General features: G+C 45.7%; 2 long non-coding RNA genes across 4 annotated transcripts; both read left to right on the forward strand.

Moving 5' to 3' along the window:
• Positions 1-374: 374 nt before the first annotated feature.
• On the forward strand, positions 375-8,681 carry LOC309664537. Of its 2 annotated transcripts, XR_014265903.1 has the most exons (4): positions 375-1,137; positions 3,317-3,363; positions 6,071-6,413; positions 8,542-8,681. It is a non-coding gene; the product is annotated as an uncharacterized lncRNA (long non-coding RNA). The 2 variants fall into 2 exon arrangements; XR_014265904.1 differs by lacking the exon at positions 8,542-8,681 and having other exon boundaries at positions 6,071-6,924.
• A 236-nt stretch (positions 8,682-8,917) lies between these two features.
• LOC309664519 lies at positions 8,918-22,434 on the forward strand. Of its 2 annotated transcripts, XR_014265877.1 has the most exons (4): positions 8,918-9,032; positions 12,768-12,808; positions 19,415-19,507; positions 20,920-22,434. It is a non-coding gene; the product is annotated as an uncharacterized lncRNA (long non-coding RNA). The 2 variants fall into 2 exon arrangements; XR_014265878.1 differs by lacking the exons at positions 8,918-9,032; positions 12,768-12,808 and adding an exon at positions 15,588-15,695.
• The last annotated feature ends 15 nt before the right edge of the window (positions 22,435-22,449 follow it).

The raw sequence follows: 22,449 nt of genomic DNA on the forward strand, positions 1-22,449 counted from the left end.
TAACCAACAAATTTATTTGTTCATAAATTAGCAGTGGGAAAATGGAAATGTCCTAACTTAATTCTTCCTTCTCTGTAGCATCCCTGACTCACTCAGACTGGCCTCCCGTAGTGCCTTGAAGAGAGCTAGATTTAGAAGAAATATTACTTCAGCTCTCAGGATGGAAAAATATCTAGCCAGGAGGCAGAGACTCTGGAAAAGTGCTAATAAATTGTTACTGCCTGCTATTAAAAGGATCGATAAGGTAAGGCCAGAAATGACTGATGGGAGGGACTTGGGCTTTGAGAACTAAGGGGGGGAAGTGGTGCCTGACGGCTCAGAACACCTCTGGCCAGGGCAGTACCCACCTTCTTCGGCACAACCTTGGGCAGCTTCATTCATTGCTTTGGAGATCAGTAGTCACTGATGCTGGTTATGAAGAATTAAATCAAATGTCATGTGGGGCAGTTCAGGTATCAGGGAAATTGCCTAATTTATGTCTGTAGCATTGAAGATGCACCAACATACCTCTTCTGTGATTGTATTCGGGATACTCTCATGGGACAGAATTGGGGTAGGGGCTGCTGGTTCCTTGTGAGGCTTCCCCAGGACAGGAAGGAACCCAGGTGTGCTGCTGGCTCCTGCACGCCTGCCCAGCTCGTGCATCTTGTTCCTTGAGACTTCCCTGCCTTTCTGCATGCAGGCAGCCCCCGGGGGAGGCAGTATGGGCCCCACAGCCAGACGGACACGTGGTGGGCCAGGCTCTTCTGTGGGACCAACCTCTCTTCCCGCCAGCACACCTCCCAAGATCCAAGAGGACCAATCCATGCATCCAACAGCCTGATCTTTCAGTCACACACATCTCTGGGCAGCTGTTCACTTCTTTTCCTGGCCGTCAACTGTGCCAGCAGAGAGGCCTGTGGCGGGATTCCAAAGTGCCCCAGGAGGCTTGTTAGCTGAAAGTCCTGCCTGTCTACCTCCTCCAATTCTTCCATAGAACTCCCAATCTTTAGAACCTCCAGAATGCCTTGAGCAGACCACATGTTTCTACCGACCATCCTCCCAACACAGAGAAGTGTTTGCAGTCTCAAGGATCAGCGCTGGGAATCAGCTGTCCCTGCAAAGAACAAGACCATGAAACCATGGGACATGAATGAGGTGCAAAGCGAGGGGCTGGGTCTATGGAGGGTGGCTGGGCAGGAAACTCCAGAATCTGGAAGTTGCCTGAGGATGTGCGAAAAGGCAAAATAGGCAAGTTATGTGTGGCGCCCTTGCCATCTCCTCTTCACTTTCTTTTGCACGTGCCCTTCCATGCCTAGCTCTCCTGCTCAGGGAAGCTCTGGATTTTGTTGCTACCTTTTTCCGGAGGCAGCCAGGTTCAAGGCCATTCCTTTCCCTTTCTCCCAGATTCAAACAAGCACAGCCTGCTTTCAGCAGGAGCCCAAGCTCACCAGCAGCCGGGGTGTCATGGGCTTCATGGGAAATGGTTTCACAGGCATCTGAGGAGCACTGAGTGTGCACAGTGGCCTGGGCTGCTCACATAATGACAGTTAGTGGAGCTACCACTCTCCTTACTGTGTGGGGAGCATTCTGAGTGCTAGAATTATCCCTTGCCCAGAGCTACTCAGCATTCCAGTCCTGGAGCCCAGATCTGGGCCCAAAGCCAAGGTCTGTCCTCGACACTTCTCCCCTCCTCTTCTGTAAGGGCCTCAGGAAGATGGATCTCTTAACAGGGGCAGTGAAGGCTCTAGACTGACAAGGGAATGCCTTAGGGGCCCAGATCCTTGACCTTTGCTGATCATGGTATGTAAAGATCACAGGAGAGCCAGGACCTGAGGAGGTTATGGCTGGGAAGTGACCAACACCAAAGACACTGGCAGCTCCTTAGATCACCCTGGGGCTGCCTGGCCTGCCGGGAACAAAGCTGGAATACTCTTGATCTAGGGAAATCCAGCCTAAAACAGCCGTTCCCCAGGTGATATAACCAGAGCCTGAACAGGGAGAGAATCACAGGCAGGCGAAGGGCCTGGCCTCTTTGAAGGGGGAGTCCAGCACGGAAAGCCCTGGGCAAGGGGTGGGAGGGGGTGGGGGGGCAGGTTGCAGACATGGAGGTGTGACCACGCCAAGGCCGAGAACAGCCCTCAGGGGATCCACACTCCTGGGGTTCGCTGGACCCCGCCCAGCTTGCTGGAGGCCCAGTGCAGCGGGGAGCTCTGACGTGCCCGCGGACTTCCAGTTTGCGTTTCTACACTGCGGAGCAGCCAACTTGTGCAGCTGGCGGCGCGCCGCAAATCAAGTCGGGAAATTGCAGAGGGGTGGCCGACAGAGACAGCTGCCCATCCTCCTGCCTGGACGCTCATTTGGTGGGAGCCGAGGGTTTATGCACACGTGCCAGGGAGGGAGGGCCCTTGGGCAGCAGGGAGCAGGCTCTGGTTTGATCCTGGCGGCCCTTGCCAGTGGGCAGGGGCACAGATCGGTGAGGCTTTGGGTCCCGTAAGGTGGAACTGGTGGCCAGGCGTTTTAGGCTCTGTCCTCCACACTTGGCCTGAAGGTGTCAGCTCACACTGTGTCTGGAGAGGCTTCTTTCGGTGAGGTCTTCAAAGTCGGCCAGCCTCTCCCTCCTGGAGAGTCTCGAACCAGAGCCTGTCTCCAGCCTTTGGAGGCTATGAAACAGCCCCACTTCGGTTTTCCGAGATTCGCTGCTGGAACCGTTCACACCACTCACCACTCCACAGCCTGGGATGACACAGAGCGGCCCCCGGCAAAAGGGTCGTCACCCCAAGGGGCCTCGTAGGCAAGTGTGCCCCTGGGAGTCACGCCAGTGTGCGTGTGAGCTCCTGCAATGCCACTTACTAGTTGAGTGGCCATGGCCTAGGGACTGAATCCCTCTGAGGATGAGAATCAGAATTCCTGATTTCCTCCCTGCCTGCCTGTCCTCCTCAAATAGGTCACATTCCAGGAGTCCCCAGGCCATGCGGGTGAGAGGGATAAGGATGGAGCCTGTGAAGGGATGGGAGCGCCCATTGGTCCAGGAGAATCCAGTGTGTGGGTACCAAGCAGTTGGCATCCGGTGGACCCAGCAGGGATGGCCACCCCTTCACACCCTGCGCTGCTGAGATGCAGGGCACATCCTGCTGGGCACGCAGCTCCTGCCTCTGCAGCCAGGCCAGCCCCAGGAGGGACTAATAACAGTAATAGTGACTATAGCCACCACCTGCTGACCCTGACTCTGTGCCCGGCACTCTTACAGGCAATTTATATCTATTATAAACTCATTTAATGCTAACAACAATGGTAAGTCATTTAATGCCCTGTACTGTTGGTATCCAATTTACAGATGGTGAAACTGAGAAGTTAAAGGACTTGTCCAAAGTCACATAGTTGGTAAGTGACAGTTCTTAGATTCAAACCAAAGCAATCCAGCTTGACTCAAGAGAGCACTTTTAAGGACTAAGCTGAGGTGTCTCTTAAAGATACAGTCAGCACCGCTGTCAGCAGGGGCCAAGTGCAGAATCATGAAGGAGCAGGTTTTGGGGACCCAAGTCTGTTCCGTGTACGGAGCGCGGGGCTCTGTCACCTCACCCCCAGTGTAGAATGGATGCTCTGGTGCCAGGTGGCGGCCAGCAGAGCTAAAGGACAGCCTACCTCTGGGGCTGGGAAGAAAGAATCCATGGAGAGCTCCTTCCCTGGGTGTTGGGCCCCTCCTGAGCCCCTCCATTGACACTGAGCTCGGTAATTCTGCTCCAAACCCTGCAATGGAACAGCACAGGCCCCTGACAAAACAGCAAACCCTGGGGAGAATAGCTGCAGAATTAGAGTAACAAATGCCTAACACTGCGGTGGGGGCTACATAAGCATTAGAATGGAAATTAACCTGGAGAAGAGAAAGCTCGAATGGACTTTAGGGACTGGGTTTTTTTTTTTTTTTTTTTCCATTCCATAGATTGCCTTTCAGAGAGAAAATTAAACACTAAACAGAAAGCAAATATTCAAGGGAAGAGGGCCTCTGCTTTCCCATTGGTAGCCCGAATGCTCAGGCTGGGCCTGCCTCTGAGGTCCCCATCAGACCTGAAGCCTGGTGCCATGGCCTACATGTCCCGGCCACCTTCTGCATATACTGTGGGTGTCGGGGGTGATGAGGGCATATCTCTATATAAGTAACCTTCAGTAAAGGGAGTTGAGGCGGGACAGCCATAAGGCCATCAGCTGAAACTATTAGAGCCACTAATTGCTGCCTGGGATGATCCAAGCTCTAAGTGGAGCTTTTATGAAGCTGCAGAATTCCCAGGGGGTCTGCAGGACCGGGACATCCCAGCAGAGAAGCAGCAGCCGTTACACTAATCACCACGTCCTCAGCCTGCCGTCCCTCCCCACGCCTCCCCCACCGCCATTCAGTTCCCGGCCTCTCGCACCCTAATTATTCGTGGGCTGGGGGGTGGTACGTGCAGAGGCCTGACTCTCATAATTATATTAAGAGCTTTTGACAGGACCAACCTTTCTGTCTTCTATTTCTGTCTTGTTGAAATTCTACTGTGCTGAAATAACTGTGAGGAGAAGGATCCATCAACCCTTTCTGGAAAACAGACGAGACAGCAGAGTTCACTGTGCACCCAGCACTCCCGTCCACAGGGAGATTTATGGCTTGTTCTCTTGACTAACAGGAAGATTGCCCAGACTGAGGTCAGGTGGGAGGTGGGAATGTCTCAGAGTTCAATGTATTGCCTTCAGTTTTATGCCAATATCAAATCATAGGGCTGAAAGTGACCTCCAGGGGGTCTCTGACCTACCCCTGTTCCTATCTCATGGGCTGGCTCTCTCTTTACACCCCTGTTCTTGTCTTGACCTGACACGTGGTAGTTTGCCTTGTCAGGTATAAAAAAAGGTTTGCGCTGGCAAAGTCAAGGCCATTGGCCAGGACCTTCAACTGGCATGTTGGCCAAGGTCCTGACTGCCTTCCATCCCCAGCCATCTGCTTCTCTGACCTCAAGGGGAGTTAGCAGTATAAGAGCATAATGGCTGACACTGCAGGACTCCTGCAGGAAGCAGTGGAGGTGGAGGCATGAGGGTAAAAGGTCAAGAAAAGCACCCTGGACAAATAGTCACCTGCTCTCACTGAAGACCCGTACAATAACCAACATTATCAATTACATACCATATGCCAAGTCCTGAGTTCAGCACATAACATGGTGTATCTAATTTAAGCCTCATGACAATGCTATGAACTAAGCATTATTAGCCCATTTTGGAGATGAAGAAGTAGAGGCTCAGAGAGTTTAAGTAACGTATCCAGTGTCATATGGAGAGTTTCATGATTGGAATTGTATTTATAACTCAGTTTTGAACCCAGGCAATCCCAGGTCCTCAGACCAGCTCCTTTTATTATTATTTTGCTTTATTCATTAGCAAGTTTTGCACCCGTGCATGAGTAAGTCACATTATGAGAATCTGTGTCTCATTTTCTTCATCTGGGGCCACGTGAGCACAGACTCTGGACTCGGACCTGCGTCTCTGCCACTGCTTGCTCTGTGACCTTGGCGCCTCACAGGGCCTGCTTTCTGTCATCCAAATAGAGATAGTACCTCCCACACGATAATGTTGCCAAGCACATAATAGATGCTCAATAAATGGTGTCGTTTACCATTATTATCAATAATAATATCTCTAATTCAGTCTTATTTAACCATCCGGCTCCAACAAGAGGGATGAGTCTCTTGTACTTTATGCATTTATTTAAATGGACCTATTTAAACATTAGATGGTGGCTTCATTTGAATGGAAGCCTCTAAAGTCAGGGGCTCTCATAATTTTCTGTGAAGCCCACTCTCTCCCATTTCCTCATCTTCATAGCACCCGCCTTGTAATAGTTATCAATTGGGCCCAGATTAGGTCACAGAAGGGCTGAAACTATTGACAAGCATGTGTATAAATGCAGTCAGTCCAAACAAATATCCACAAGAAAACCCACCAAAAGCAAGGTGAATTCATTCTAACAACTTTTGAGTAGGAAAAAAAAACAAAGAAAGGGTTGGAAAGATTAGGTCCACTGGCTTTGACTAAATGCTTCACTTTGTTCTGGATGTTTTGTCCTCAGGCAAAGCCCGCAAACATTTCTGGCTGAATCTCTGCACTTCCCGGGTTCTGCAGCTATGTCCTACGAAAAGGAAACGGTTTCTCCGAAAACCCAATAACCTGCCTCCCGCTATCCTGCCTGTAGAGTATCAGGCAAGCACCTATTTAGGCAGGAAGGGAGACAGCAAGCAGAAGGGAAGACGTTCCTCTTTAAGTGTATGAGGTCAGGTGTAGCTCCAAGAAAAATCATAATCAGGTCTTTGGAAGAAACCTCATTCCAGCACAGATGGTCCTGACTGATAAGCCCAGCCAGCCTTCAGAGTGAGCGTTGAGACAAAGCTAAAGTAACAGGACTTTCCACCAAGGTAAGAGGGTGTATTTCAAGGGGAAAAGATGTTTTAAACCTGAATATTCATACTCAAATCACTGGGCTCCCTTTGCCTTTCTTTTTTTCTTCTATTAGATTTATTTTTCTAAGGTCTACAGCAATTATCTTGAAAGGGAAATTTTAAAACACTGCACCTTGCTCATGGTCATGGGGCAATGATTTTTTTTTTTCTTTTCTAAATTGGATCACCCATTTTGTATTTATTCATCCCTCCTGCCTCCACGTCTCTCTCTCCCCAGCTCTGGGACGGGCCCAGAGACAATCACCCCCATCTTTGAGTCAGCATTGCTCTCTAGCTCCATCCCATTCTCATCCCTCCATGTCAGTGCTGGTGGGGAGATCTCAGGGCTGATACCCAAAGGCTAGAAGGCATAGGGTGCACTCACATGCCTGGGTTTGTATCCTGGCTCCCCGCTTAGAGCTGTTTGAGCTTGGGCAAGTTACTTAACCTCTCTGGGCTTCAGTTTCCTCATTGGTAAAATGAGGAATGAGAACTAGGACAATTAAGACAGACAAAGCATGCTTGCAACAGTGCCCAGCACATGAGAAGTACTGGGTGAGTGGCATCTATTATTAATAGCCATTATTAGCCATAGATTCATAATGTAATCTCATAGATCTCTCTGCTCACATCATCCCAAAGACTATCTGTGGTCATCTGGGATGATACACTTTGGGCACAAGAGCTGGGCATTGCACACCACACCGTGTGTACACACCACACAGTGTGTGCACACCACACTGTGAGATCTTAGAGAGGGGTTTCCTGAGGCCCAGAGAGGCTCCTTTGCTCAACCCAGTGAGGGCCAGGACTGGAGATCAGGTGGCCTCATCCTCAGGCTGAAATTTATTAGTCAGCCTAAGATTTAAAAACTTTGGCAGAAGAAGAATCACTCTCGAGACTCAAATCACATGAAGCTGAGCCTGGGTACGTGTGTTGTGCTTAAATGAAGCAGCTTATGATGTGGGTATTCAATTGCTATAATCTGTTCTAAATTTAAGCATGCGAAACATCAAGTTATCTCACTATTTTGCTTCAGTTAAAAAAAAAAAAAAAAGATTTAGATTTATGACTGGATGTTACAAGAACTGCTGCTTCATTTCAAATCCTGGCAGGTCCCTCCAAAGCGGCAATTGACCAAGAAGTCACTTCCTGAGCTGAAGGTCAGTGTGCTGGCCCTGGAATGAACATCAGTGCATCAGCGATAAGAGCCAAGCGCTCTCTTCTGCCATTTTGGGGTGAGGTTGAGGGGAGGCCTTGAGGCTCCAGCTGCTCCTGGCACCCCCTATGCTCCCCGTATGGCCCCCAGCCCCCTCCCCTGCGCCCCTCCCACGTAGTGCTGCCACAGAGCTCCACAGGGCATGTCTGTAAGACCTGGGATGCTACATTCCCTTGCCCTCAGACCCTTGGCAAAAGTGTACCCATCTGAAAGGGCTCCCCTGGACTTAGTGCTGGGGCCTAAGGGACAGCCTGGCTTTGGGATCCCAAGTCACTTTTAAATGGCCTTTCAATGTCTGGGAATTCAAGAAGGTACCAGGGTAGGTTAAATATGTTTCTCCTGGTTTATGTGTTCTTGGGTAACAACCTTTCAAAACATCCTTTTTCCTTATCAAATGTCTGATAAGAAAACTTCCAGATGGCTAAACATCCCCTTGAAATAGGCAAAGGAAATGGGACCTGGGAGCACTTTTTATTCACTTTCTAACCGGGTCTGGTTACCCCCTCTGTCTGATATAGATAAGCAAACATTTACTGTTTTGTAACTTAGAGCCAAGAGGCCAGAACTCTGTTGTGTACCTGGTGCTTTCACAGCTTGAGTAAGAGTACTGTCGATCATAAATTGTCAATTGCTCCCCAACCCCAAGAGCTGTACCAAAGGCCACCTGATCTACAGCCATCCCTGATCAATTGCCATCTCATCTCCCCATCTTAATTCTCAGCACCTGGCTCCCCGAAAGTTTTCTTGTTTGTTTAGCTACAGTCTCCAGAGCACAAGAATATAAACTCCTGACGTCAACCTTGACCACAGCCGTGTCCACGGAGCCCAGAACAGTGAGTTGTTCAACACTCAAGGCTCTTTACTGTGTTAACCCTTGTTATGCAGGAGAGGCCAGGAAACAAGTGGAGAACCAGAAGAAGAAGGAAAGCCCCACGGGGTAGGGGAACATCTGGATATCCACCAAGTAAAAGAAGCTGTTTCCAGGAGAAATCCAAGGAAGGAAAAATCCAGAGCCTGATGACAATGTGGAGGTAGAAGAGGCTAGAAGGGCTGGCTTCCTTCTTTCTGCACTGTTGGACCTACAGGAATAAACAAGAGTTTCAAGTCTCAACGGAGCTTTTCAGTCACACTTCTCCTTCAGCAAGCTGCCTGATGTTCACGTGATCCTCTCTCACATCCTCTGAGCCCAGCAATAGTCTCAAACCGGCTGCTGGAATCCATCCTTCGGTCTGCTCCCATCGCCCCTCATCATAGTCACAGGTGCTGTGGCATCAAAGGCCACACTGGACAGTGTTGGGAGCGTAACAAACCCTGTGGGTGGCCATGCCGCCTACCTAAACTGATAAGACGGCTCCATGGACTTCACACACTGAGATGTAAGTCAAGGAAGAGCCCACAGAGGGGAGGAGGGAGTTAGGCCTGGGGACAGTGCTCAGGAGCACTGCCAGATGCAGCCAGGAGGGGCTTTGAGCAGTGGATTGGTCAGCTCAGGCTGCGGAACAAAAGACCATAGACTCGGTGGCTTAAACAACGGAAATTGATTTCTCAGTTCTGGAGGAAGGAAGTCCAAGATCAGGTGCCAACAAGTTTGGTTTCTTCTGAGACCTCTGTCCTTGGCTCACAGATGGCCACCTTCTCACTGTGTCCTCACAAGGTGTCTCCTCTGTGCATGCACCTCTCTGGTGTTTCTCTGCATGTCCAAGTTTCCTCATTTTATAAGGACATCAGTCATATTGGATTATAGCCCATCCTATTGGCCTCATTTTAACTTAATCACCTCTCTGAAGACTATCTCCAATCACATTCAGAAGTACTGAGGGTTAGGATTCAGCATATGAATTTAGGGAGGACACAGTTTAGCCCATAATAAGCAGTGTAGGAGCATGGAACCATGGGCACCACGGGCTTTGGAGGTTTGAAAGGATGGGCGGTGGGAAAGAAAGATTCAGTAGCAATTAGAACCAAGGGTGAAGTCCGGAGTTTAAAACCACCAGTTAGAATTGGGATCGTGTTACGGGTTGACTTGTTCCCCCTCCCTCTCCCAAATATCTTGAAATCCTATCCTCTAGAACCCCAGAATGTGACCTTATTTGGACATAGAGTCTTTACATGGGTAATCAAGTTAAAATGAGGTTATTAGGGTGGGTCCTAATCAAATGTGACTGATGTCCTCATAAAAAGGGGAAATTTGGACACAGAGAGACACACAGAGAAGGAAGGTGATGTGAACATGGAGGACCAGAAGGAGCAATCTACGAGCCAAGGAATGCCGAAAATTGCCAGCAAACTACCAGAAGCTGTGTAGACGAGTAAGGATTCCCCTACAGTTTTCAAAGGGAGCATTGTTTTTTGACCTCATAATCTGGATATTATTTTTTATAACATCAATGTAAGATTTTTCCAAATTCAGAATTTTTAAAAAATTTTGCTTACCCTTCTTTCTTGTATCTCAGACCTATTGAGGATTCTTTTTTTTTTTTTCCTCTCTTTCTCTTTCTGTCTCTCTTTATAGTATAGACTTTAGAATTTCAATTAGTAAGCGTTTGGAGGTCAACTTCCTCAGTGTTTATCTGAAAATGTCTTTATTTTGCCTTTGTTCTTGAGAAGTAGTTCTGCTAAGTATATCTATCTAGCTTGACAACTATCTTATCTGAGCATACTGAAGATATTGTCTTACTATTTTCTGACTTCCATTGTTGCTGCTAAGTCAGCTGTCAGTCTAATTATCACTTGTTTGTGGTTATCTTTCCTTTCTCACTGGCTGTCTTAAAGATGTCATTGCCTCTGATTTCTGCAGTTTTGCTATAATGTGTCTAAGTACGTTCTTTTGTCTACCTTCTTATTAGTTATTCTGCTTGGAAGTCATAGGGCTTCCTGACTGAAGATTTGTGTCTTTCATAGTATTTGGAAAATTTCTCTCTCTCTCTCTCTGGGAGAGGAGATATGCTAATCAACTTTTTATTTTAAAACAATTTTAGGTTTACAGAAGCACAACGATAGTGTAAAGATAGAAGGTAGTACATATACCCCACACCCAATTTCCCCTATTATTAACATTTTACATTACTAAGGGGCAGTCTCGTTTGCTTTAAAATTCTGCTTCTAACCAGTTCTCTTTGTCCTCTTCTTCTATAACTCTCATTAGATGTATATTGGCATTTTTACTCTATCTTAAATGTTTGCTAACCATTCTTTCATATTTTCTATCTCTTTTGACACCTCTTCTTCCATGTAATTTATTTAGACCTATCTTCCAGTTCACCAATTCTCTCTTCAGCTGTGTCCAAACTGCTGTTTAACCCATTGATTAGTATTTTATATTTCATTTATGATAGTCTTTACTTCTATAAGTTCTACTGGATATTTTTCAAATTTCATCTGAACATTATCACTTTGATACCTGCTGCTCCTTACTAGTGTCTTTAATTCCTACTTTGTTTCGTTAATCAGGTTGTATTCTATATTTCATAATCCCAGTATCTGAAGTCTTTGTAGTTCTGGTCTTTATTTTTTATTCTGACTCTTATTCATGAAATATTGTTTCATTTTCTCTTTTGTGATTTTTTTTTTTGTAAATGCATGTTTGTTGCCACTCTATCAGTGAAAATTAAGGCCTGGGTTGAGAGCATGACTCGTGTTTGCTTATGCCAAATGGGGGAACAACAGCCAAGAGTCACCTAAGTGACAATACTTGGGTTGGGAGAGGGGGTTACTTGTCTAAGTTCAAGACAGACAGTTGTCCCTGTTGTTTGTCTCTGAGTGCCATAATGGTTCTTGCATTTCTAATTTCCCTTTCCTCTGTGGGTGTAACTCTTTTTAAAACCTATAAATACTTGTGGTGGCCTTTGATCTGCCTCCCCCCTTTGAATCGATCCCCCTGGGCACTAATGTTCTAGACCAGTGGGATGCACACAATGCCCCCAGGGTTCACTTGCTTCTGTATTGTGCTGACTTACCTTCCTGGATTCCTGCAGCTGTTCTGCACCTGGCCACCACCACAATGCTCTCTAAACCACACATAATGTGTATACTTTATATTTATTACAAAACACTCCCTAAAATATATAATCATGTACATATTTAAATGACATATATTATATATACATGTTTATGAATATATACAATTGAACAGTTATTATTATGCTGAAGAAGATATGGAAGGAGAAGGAAAGAAGGATGAGTTCATTCATACTAGGGCAGCAACAGCAAAATAAGACAGACAATGATTTGCCCAATATATTTACACTCATGAGGTAGGAGCATGGGTGGGATACCTGTTTTAGCATCTGACACCTTGTTAAGGTAAATAAGAAAAATTTCATTAAGAATTCCAAACATGCCAGCAATAATTTTTGGATGCCATGGTTTCCACACAACGGAGGGAAGAGGAAGGCTGGGAGGATGGCAGGGCAGCTTCCCTGTGCTACTGACTTTGCCAGCACTTGAGCCCTGGCAGGGAGTTAGAAAAAGCTGATGTTAGCAACCTTAGGCATATGACTAACAAACATTCCCAACACTTCTTAATCCACTTCTTAGTTCTCTTTCCAATCACACTCAGCAAACTTGCACTTTTACCTTCATAGCTCATTATCTGAGTTACCATTGTTCCTGTTTCTCTCAAAGTCGGTCTCCAATTCTCAGAATCTCTCTTCTCAGCTCTCCTGACAGCCCTTTTCATAGATATATAAATGTATTTCTCCTAGTTCTTTGGCTCTGTGTGCCCGGGTGACCAAGGCAACACATGGCTATAGAAGTGACTATCCCTGAAATGGGGTCAGGTGATGAGAAAGTGAGTGTGTTTAGGCCTTAATGCCTGGGGATACAATGGCATCCTATCTTTATGTGTGATCTGAAGTCAGCTTGCCTTTGAATGAGACAGGTCTGAACCATCACTGGTGCTGAAATAAACTCTTTGTTTACTCCAAGCCACCAAGGAACACACATTTAGCTCATCTCTGTTGAGAACGCTGGATCCCTGTGACAGTCAAAGAGGCTTCACTTTTGGCAATGAATAGGAGGCTCTGCCATGGTGATGATGGTCCATGACTTTTATCTTCCATTTGTGGCTTCTCAAAGCCGAAGCCCTGGTGAACTTTTCCTCTCTTTTCTAGGTCATGAAGAGGAAACCTGGATTCTAGATGACTGCAAAGAGGTAAAATATCTCCAAAAGATAAAATTCTTTACTTCTTTCCAAAAGATTTTAGTAACAGAATGGTGCTATATTTTGTGAAATCATATTACAAAATGAATTTTGCTAAGATGGAGACAAAAACACACTAACAGCAATAAAAGCATAGCTTACCTTAAGAAACAAAAATAAAGGTATCCTGTATTGGCCATTTGTAAACTTTTATAAATTCTCTGTTTATGTCATTTTAAAATCCTTTTTTTCTTAAAGTTTTTTTTTTTCTTCAAGGTTCATTCATGTTATATTTATTTATTTATTTATGGCTGTGTTGGGTCTTCGTTTCTGTGCGAGGGCCTTCTCCAGTTGCGGCAAGCGGGGGCCACTCTTCATCGCAGTGCGCGGGCCTCTCACTATCGCGGCCTCTCTTGTTGAGGAGCACAGGCTCCAGACGCGCAGGCTCAGCAATTGTGGCTCACGGACCCAGCCGCTCCGCGGCATGTGGGATCCTCCCAGACCAGGGCTCGAACCCGTGTCCCCTGCATTGGCAGGCAGACTCTCAACCACTGCGCCACCAGGGAAGCCCCTCCTTTTTTTCTTTTAGATTATCTTTTTAAAAAAATTCACCTTTCTTACTGATCTCCATCTATGCGGATAATATTCTCCAACTTGGTGTCTTAAAAAAAACAAAGACTTTTTTCTTTCTTTACTAGAGAAGTTTTAAATTTTATAAGCTCAAATCTGTCAATCTTTTTCTTTATGCCTCCTGAATTTTTTGGTTTTTGTTTGTCTTGTTTAGGAAGGCCTTTCTTATCTCAAGATTACAAAGAGATATTCTAATCATCTAGGTTTTCTTTTTACATCTTGATCTTTAATCTACCTGGAATTTATTTCTGTGTATGGTATGGGATAAGGATCCAACTTAATTTTTTTCCCTTTATGAGTATCCCTCATTGCTCCTTCCTGGCCTGTTTGGCTGCCTTGAAAAGATAAGCCTGCAAATAATCAGCCCCCAAGGTATTCCTGAAATCAGCAGCAGGATTCCATTCTGTTCTAACTACATAAGTGGTTAGGGTTATTTTCAAGCGGAAAGAGTGCAAGTGAAACCAACCATGAATGCTTAGTTGTAACAACATGAATAACTTGCTGGTTTTCTTCCAGAAGATGCTCTGACCATAGGGCTCTACCACCTCAAATTCATTTCCTTTCAATTTTAGAAGGAATTATTATACATTTGCTTTATACCTTGAACATTGGGAATGATCATACAACATACCTCCCCTATGCTCAAAATGCTTAGTCTTATGGGAAAACCAATTATATATCAATATGTATCTATATCTATATAATATAAATATATACACATGCAGCTGAGTTGAATAAACACTCTAAGGCAGTATATATTAATGCACTATGACGCGCTAGTGAATTCCTATCTCCCCTCCAAGTCCCCGAGAGGGTAGGATGGTGTCACTGTCGTTTTCATTTGCCTGGAACAAAGTAGGAGATTGGTAAACGTAGGTTGAATGGAATTGAAATAGCAGATAGCATCGGAACTGAGAGAAGAGAGAAATCTTCATATTTAATAAAGGTCAGAGGATGTTTCCTAGAGGCGACACTGTGCTGGCCCTAACGATCTGGAGAGATAGAAAAGAGGAGGGAGGGGCTGCCAGGGTCATCTGACCCTGAGTATTGTCTCCCTTGGAACCAATTTTCTCTGTTCTCACATATTAGTTCAGGTTGTCTGGGGGGGAATTGAAAAGGTGCAAACATGGTGTTGATCTCTCTCAATCATCAAATGCTCCCAGAGCCCCGTAGCTTTTCAAACCTGTGGAAATAGATTCTCTGGGACCAACGTCCCTACTGACGCTCCTCTTTGCAGGAACGACCAGCCGAGTGTGAGGCGCACGCGGGAATCCATCTGACACAGGGCTTTAGCGCCGTGAGTACACACCGTGCTCACAGAGCAGAAGATACGAAACACCCTTGGCCGTCTCTTCAGAAGCCCGAGTCTGACCTCTCCTCCCAGAGCCAGTGCTAGTGTCAGTCACCAAACAGCAGCGGTTTTCTGCCCGAGCACAGGAGCGACACAGCTGGCCCTGGAGATGCTGACCCTTCAGGTCAGCCCTGAGGAGGACAAGGAAACGAGGCTGAAGACAAAAGAATGGCCCCAAGCCCACCCCCTAAGTCAGAGCCCCCTGAATTTGCCTGGCACATTTCCTGGGACCTCAGGACACTGGGACAAGGAGACACGTGGCTGTGACCTAGGCCAGGAGAATACAGGTTCATGCAGACCAAGCTCCTCTGCACCCTTCTCTGCTAACGAGGACCCTGTGCCCAGCCTGTTGGAGCAGAAAGGTGGAAAATCAGACACCCTCCTGGCCTCCCACGGGCGAGAGGATGCTTCATGGAAGGCCCGGGGCAAGATGAGCTTTCCGCTCTCTTGAAGGGTGCTATTGAGCCCGCCCAGCTCTGCACGGAAAGGGTCTCATTTCCAAAATGACCATTGGTGATTTTTCTGTTTTAAATTAGATTTAGCAGAGTGGCTTTTGGCATTCACTTACCCTCTTCTGTTTTCCTTCTCTCCTACTGGAAATGTGGGACTGAACCAGGATTGTGAACACGGCATGGCTATACGGGGGCTGGGGTTCTCCGACCCGCACCTTTCCTGCTTTTGCTGAGCTCTGCTTGAAGCCAACCTCCCGCCATCAACGCATGTACTGAAAGCAGAATTTGTCTTCTGAAACCTCCTGGGCCAAGATTTCCCCAAATTGCTGGCATATTAAAACGAAGCCGCCCTGTGAAATACCGAGCGGGGATCCAAGGCCACAGTCAAGTTCACCTGCCCCACCTGTCTCTAAGCCATGCCCCTGGCCTCCACACTCATCACTGGGGGCGACCTCTCCGTTCTGGGGTGAGTCTCCCCAGCTCCGAGATCCTGCTCACGACCCTTCTGTGAGTCCTTGACTACGGTGGCTCTAGCCCTTCCTCTCCAGGCCACGCTAGCCACCACCAGCTCCAGGTTAAACCATCCTCCAGACTGCAGTCCCCTTGCCTATAAAATGGAGATTGCACTTATACCTGCCTCCAGGATGGTCTTGAGACTGGGGTGACAAAATGACTGGAAAGCCCTTACGCTCTGCCCCATACACATAGCACGTGTGGAAAAAGTACATGTGGACCGTGGCCATGTTCCCCACCCTCTCATCCCATTTTGGCCTTTAAGATATCTTTTGGAAATTTTGAGTTTATGTAAATCAGAAGAATACATTCTAGCCCTCTCCCCCCCCGGAAGCAGTAGGGGCGCCTCCTTCTCCTTGGCAATCTGCAAGATACACCCTCTGTCCCTGGTACTCAGAGACTCCGGGAAGGTCTGATACCTGTCCCCGAGACCCTGTCCTCACACCTCTGTCCCCCTTGATCTCCAGCCTGCTGTTCTGAGCACAGGCTTTTCTCTGCATGTCGGGAGTAGGGCTTTCGAGGGGGACAGAACACCTCACTCAGGAACTTGGCTACCTTCTGGCACTAGCCCAAGGAAAACCTTCCTTCCTGCCAGGGTCCCACTACAAAGAGAAGAAAGACGAATTCACCCAGTACTTACTGAGCATCTCCCCTGTGCCCGGCACTGTCTGGGAACTGAGGAAACATCAGTACACAAAACAGACAGATATTCCTGCCCTTGTAGAGCTTATGTTATAGCAGGGGAGGGCAGTGGGGACAATAAACACATATTATGAATAAACAGAAAAAAGTTAACACAAATTAATCTTTTAGCAGATCATCCCACCACACTGGCATACCCCCAATTTAAAATATATGTACTTTTTTCCAGTGGTGGTTTAATTCAGATCATAATGGCCTTGATGACTGCCTTCCTAAGACCAGTGGGGCTGGTCATAGAGTTCAGCAGAGATTTGTTTAAGCTTCTCTTTTTAAAAAATCCATGAGCAGGCCCAGGAAAACCTCCCCTATACCCACAGTCACATGTGAGAAAGGTCGACCTTATACAAACGTTTGACTAAAATTTGCAAGACTGAAACTGGAGAGAATGCAAGTACCAATATAAAAGGCATTCTCATGAGAAGCCTGGTTCAAAAGCTTTAAAAAGAAACGTTCTGCACAATATAATACACCAAGAAAAAGAATCTGCCTCAGCAGATCTCTACCCTGCAGCAATTTTCCCCAAGCTACTGAAGCAGGTTCTGTGGTAGGTTGCCTGAAGGAGAAGGCGTGTCCTTCTAAACCAAAGAATCCTGTGCATTGAGAGGCAAATTTCTTCTAGACCTTCATTTGCTGTAAGTATTTACATGCAAACACACACACATACACGCACACACAACCAGCTAGCTAAAATGTTTCTTCTTCTTTTTTAATGTTTTTTAACAGATTTTTTTGATGTGGACCATTTTTAAAGTCTTTATTGAATTTGTTCCAATATTGCTTCTGTTTTATGTTTTGGTGTTTTGGCCGGGAGGCATGTGGGATCTTAGCTGCCCGACCAGGGATGGAATCCATACCCCCTGCATCGGAAGGTGACGTCTTAACCACTGGACCGCCAGGGAAGTCCCTTAAAATGTTTCTTCTAATCCCCATTTTTTTTTTTTTAATTAATTTATTTATTTATTTTTGGCTGTGTGGGTCTTCGTTTCTGTGCGAGGGCTTTCTCTAGTTGTGGCAAGCGGGGGCCACTCTTCATCGCGATGCGCGGGCCTCTCACTATCGTGGCCTCTGTTGTTGCAGAGCACAGGCTCTAGACGCGCAGGCTCAGTAGTTGTGGCTCACGGGCCTAGTTGCTCCGTGGCATGTGGGATCTTCCCAGACCAGGGCTCGAACCCGTGTCCCCTGCATTGGCAGGCAGACTCTCAACCACTGCGCCACCAGGGAAGCCCCCCCCATTTTTTAAAAAATTAATTAATTTATTTATTTATTTATGGCTGTGTTGGGTCTTCATTTCTGTGCGAGGGCTTTCTCTAGTTGCGGCAAGCGGGGGCCACTCTTCATTGCGGTGCGTGGGCCTCTCACTATCGTGGCCTCTCTTGTTGCGGAGCACAGGCTCCAGACGCACAGGCTCAGTAGTTGTGGCTCACGGGCCTAGTTGCTCCGCGGTATGTGGGATCTTCCCCGACCAGGGCTTGAACCAGTGTCCCTTGCATTAGCAGGCAGACTCTCAACCACTGTGCCACCAGGGAAGCCCCTCCCCATTTTTTATGAGAACTTGATCTTGCCTTCAGAGATTCTGCCTGCTGTGGAACACTCTTGTTTCCAGATCTGTCCTTAGCTGATGTTTCTTGCCCTTTAGGAGGCAACATGCTAAAGGATGCTATCCTTTAGCATCCCCTCCTGAGATGCCTTTCCTGACTAGTCTAGGACATACCCTTCAGACTATACTCCCCACCCACCCTCTGACTCCCTTTTAGAAGGGAAGGCAGAACTAAATATAATTTATTTAGTTTTATCAGAACTAAATATAATTGGAAATGATCTCTTTCACTCATTGATTCCTTTGCTCACTTGTTTGTTGTATGTCTGCTTCCACTGGAAGATAAGCTTCATGGGAACAGAAAGCTTATCTTGCTCACTCCCCAGCTCCTAAAATAGTGTTTGGCAAGAGTAAATGTTCAATAAACATGTGCTTAATGAACACATGAAAACCTGCCAGACTTCATTTAGCAAAGCAGCTTTGATTTTGCTGCTACCTCAAGTGGACATCTTATTTCCCTTCCTTTTATCAGCAGTCCAGTGTTCTGTCTCCACTTTCGATCACTCCTTCCTCAGTCTGGCTTCATGCCTGACCCCATCGCCTCCATAAAGCAGATCTCTTGAAGGTCAGCCATGTCTCCTTCAACGTCAGACTCCGCGGTCTTTCCTTGGCCTCGGCTGTTTTTGACTTATCTCCAGATTTGGTAGTGAGGAACCTTTCTGAGATGCTTCTCATGAATGTGGCCCTAGTAAACTGAGCCCTTTGCTTTTCTATGTGTTTTTATTTTGCCTCTGTAAGTATGTGTTCTTCCTATGTATTCCTTAAGTTTCTGTCCTTAGAGTTTTGCTTTCCACTCTCTCTCCTCTTTACATCAAAGATGGTATCTACTGCTCTGTCTTCATCAAGGGTCTCAGTCTTAGATGATACATATGGGAGTCAGAGCAGCAGTTGCACAGATAGCAGTTCTTTTGCCCTAGGCACATGTAGGATTATTTATCCACATTCTCCTGATCTCAAGGATGATCACATGACTTGCTTTTGCCAATGAAATGTGAGGGGGAAAAAAAGGCATGTGACACTTCTGGGCAGCAGTTTTGTTTTTGTTTTTTTTGTATTGGTAATAGCTGTATTTGAAAGTTCCCCATTGATACATGAGGTCTGGATTACAACTTATATACAATAAGTGATTTCCAAAAAAGTAAAGAAAGAGAAGGGAAGGAAAGAAGGAAAGAAAGGAGGGAAGGAGGGAAGGAAGGAGGGAGGGAGGGTAGAAAAGGAAACCTATATTCATAGACATCATAATATGGGATGTTTATTTCCAAGAGAGATTCTACTGCTGCTATCGTGCACAAGAAGCAGCACAAATTAACACGAGATTAAAATTTGCTCAACTTTCTAACTGGCTCCTGGTTGTCCATGTTCCCCTTGCCCAGTCTCCATGATCACTGAGAATACACTGAAATGGAGCCTCCATGAAACTGCGTCCCTGATGAACAGAGTCTCCTTGCTGAATTGCGGTGGCCATGGTGTGTGAGTTATAAATAAGCACGATTGTTTCAAGTCACTAGGATTTTTAGTGCTGCTTGTTAAGGCAGCATAAGCTGGCCTAGTCTGACTTTCTTCTGAAGTTCAATCCCCACGTCTCCAGCTGCTTTTAACATTTCCATCTGGCTTTACTTACAGAAGTATAAGCCTAACATGTCTATACTTGTATTTATCATTTTCTTCCCCAACTCTACAACATACCACTCCCCCTGACTTTTCTATTTTGGTTAATGGTACCAACACTCTTCTCAAAACCTAAACTTTATACAATCGGTTACCATATTTTGTCTCTCCTTCATTTATACCCCACTTTTTTGTTCCCACGGGTGCCTCCTGGGTCTTGCCTTGATTAGTACACTCGTGGGTCAGTCCTATACTAGTACACCTCTTGAGTCATCTCACTGCTTCCATTAACTCTTCTTCCTTTGTCATGGGCCATTCATGAATGTGATAAAGGTAGATTCCAGATCATATTATTCCTTTGTTCAAAAACGTCAATGTGCCGCCGTTGTCTACTGAATCAACTCTCAATCCTGGATCTAGCATTTACAACCCCTTTTTTCTCACCTCTAATCTCCTCTCCCACTATCCCTTTGCATGGATCTTACATGAGCAGTGAACCACTTAACTTACTATGAATGGGATATACTCTGAGCTTGTTTGCCTCTGGTGCACTTAGAATTAATTCCCTGTCCTTGCTTTTCTTCCCATATGCTTGTCAAAACCCAAGTCCACCTTTGAAACCCTGCTGAGATACCACTTTCTTCATAGAACCTTCTCTGATCGTTCCAACCAAAAAGCGACTCCGCTCTCTTCTGAGCCCTCAGCTACTTGCCCTGCTCCACTTCTTGCTGCCACAGTAATTTCTGCAGAAGTCTCATCTCCTCTACAGTAACCTTTTCTCCTTGAAGTCACCATAGCCTGAACACCTTTGGCTTCCACACAGAGCACAGGTCCTAACTTTTGTTGTTTTCCCATAAACATTAGTTGAGTGAAGAAGCACCAGGGCATGGCCTCAATTCACAGAAAAGCTGTGTGACTAAGCAAAGTGAATGCATGTGGGAATTTCACAATTTGACAAAATGGAGAGCTATATCAAGTCTAGGCAATAATTAGTGTTATTGTTGGTTTTTGGTTTTGCATCTATTAAAAAATGGGCCATCACTGGGCTATGAAATTTGTTGTGAATTAGAGATGTACTGCGGGTGATAATGACCACCTAGATATTAGAAACATCTGTGGCTCACCATCATTAGCTTTTCCCAGTGTAGTTTATGAAAGAAATACTGTCAGATCCCAACTGTATACTTAAGACTGTTTATTTATAGCACAGTAAGTGCTGGAGAAGTAACTGGAAACCCTCAAATCTCCCTGTTATCATTTTTTTTTCCAGGAAAAATCCTTATTACTGAAATGGCTCCTTTATAACCTTCTCCTTGATCTGGGATATCAGCTTCTCACCATCTAACTCTGGGAATACAGATGACATAGTGTTGTAAAGTAATGAGTGACCACAGAGCCGATGACTCTCTAAAGATGAGAAACATAAATACAGACCAACATAAACATGAACTTGCTCTGAGAACTTTCCACATCAGTAGTTCTTAAACGTGTAGTCCACAGACCAGCAGCACCAGTAGCACCTGGACCCTTTTTGGAAATGCAAATTATTGAGCCCTTTCTCAGACCTACCAAATCAGAAACTCTGGCAATGGGGCCTAGACATTTGCATTTTAACAAGGTCTTCTTGGTGATTCTGATGGGCACTGAAGTCTGAGAACCACTGCTCTATATCATCTGTTAAGACATAAGGTCAAGAGAACTGAGTAAATTCTATTGGGTGGGCCAAAAATTGCCTTCGTTTTTAAAGTAAAAAAGCAAAAGACACATTTTTCATTTTCACCAAGAACTTTATTGAACAACGTATTCACTGTTTTGTTCCACTACTTTCTGCTGTTTTTCAGGCAACTTCATAATTCCATCTTCCCAAAACTTTTAATCTTTTTCAGCAAAGAACTGTTCCAGGTGCCTTATACAGTCTTCCAGGGAATTGACATTTTTTCCATTAAGAGAATTTTGTAAAGACCAAAATAAATGGAAATCCGAAGATGCAATGTCTGGTGAATACGGCAGATGAATCAGAACTTCCCAGCCAAGCTGTAACAGTTTTTGCCTGGTCATCAAAGAAACATGTGGTCTTGCGTTATCCTGATGGAAGATTATGCGCTTTCCGTTGACTAATTCTGGATGCTTTTCGTCGAGTGCTGCTTTCAGTTGGTCTAATTGGGAGCAGTACTTGTTGGAATTAATCGTTTGGTTTTCCGGAAGGAGCTCATAATAGAGGACTCCCTTCCAGTCCCACCATATACACAACATCACCTTATTTGGATGAAGACCGGCCTTTGGTGTGGTAGGTGGTTGTTCATTTCGCTTGCCCCACGATCTCTTCTGTTCCACATTATTGTACACTATCCACTTTTCATCACCCGTCACAATTTGTTTTAAAAATGGAACATTTTCATTACGTTTAAGTAGAAAATTGCATGCGGAAATACAGCAAGAAGGTGTTTTTCACTTAACTTAGGTGGAACCCAAACATCAAAGTAATTAACATAACCAAGCTGGTGCAAATGATTTCAACACTTGATTTGGATATTTTGAGTATGTCAGCTACCTCCTGCGTGGTATAACGTTGATTGCTCTCAATTAATGTCTCGATTTGATTGCTATCAACTTCAAGTGGTCTACCCAACCGTGGAACATCGTCCGGTGAGAAATTTCCAGCACGAAACTTCGCAAACCACTTTTGACACGTTCGATCAGTCACAGCACCTTCTCCATACACTGCACAAATTGTTTTTGCATTTCTGTTGCATTTTTACCTTTTTTGAAATCATAAAGCATAATATGCCAAATATGTTGC

This window comes from Balaenoptera physalus, assembly GCF_965194825.1.
Source record: "Balaenoptera physalus genome assembly, chromosome: 7".
Taxonomy (NCBI): domain Eukaryota; kingdom Metazoa; phylum Chordata; class Mammalia; order Artiodactyla; family Balaenopteridae; genus Balaenoptera; species Balaenoptera physalus.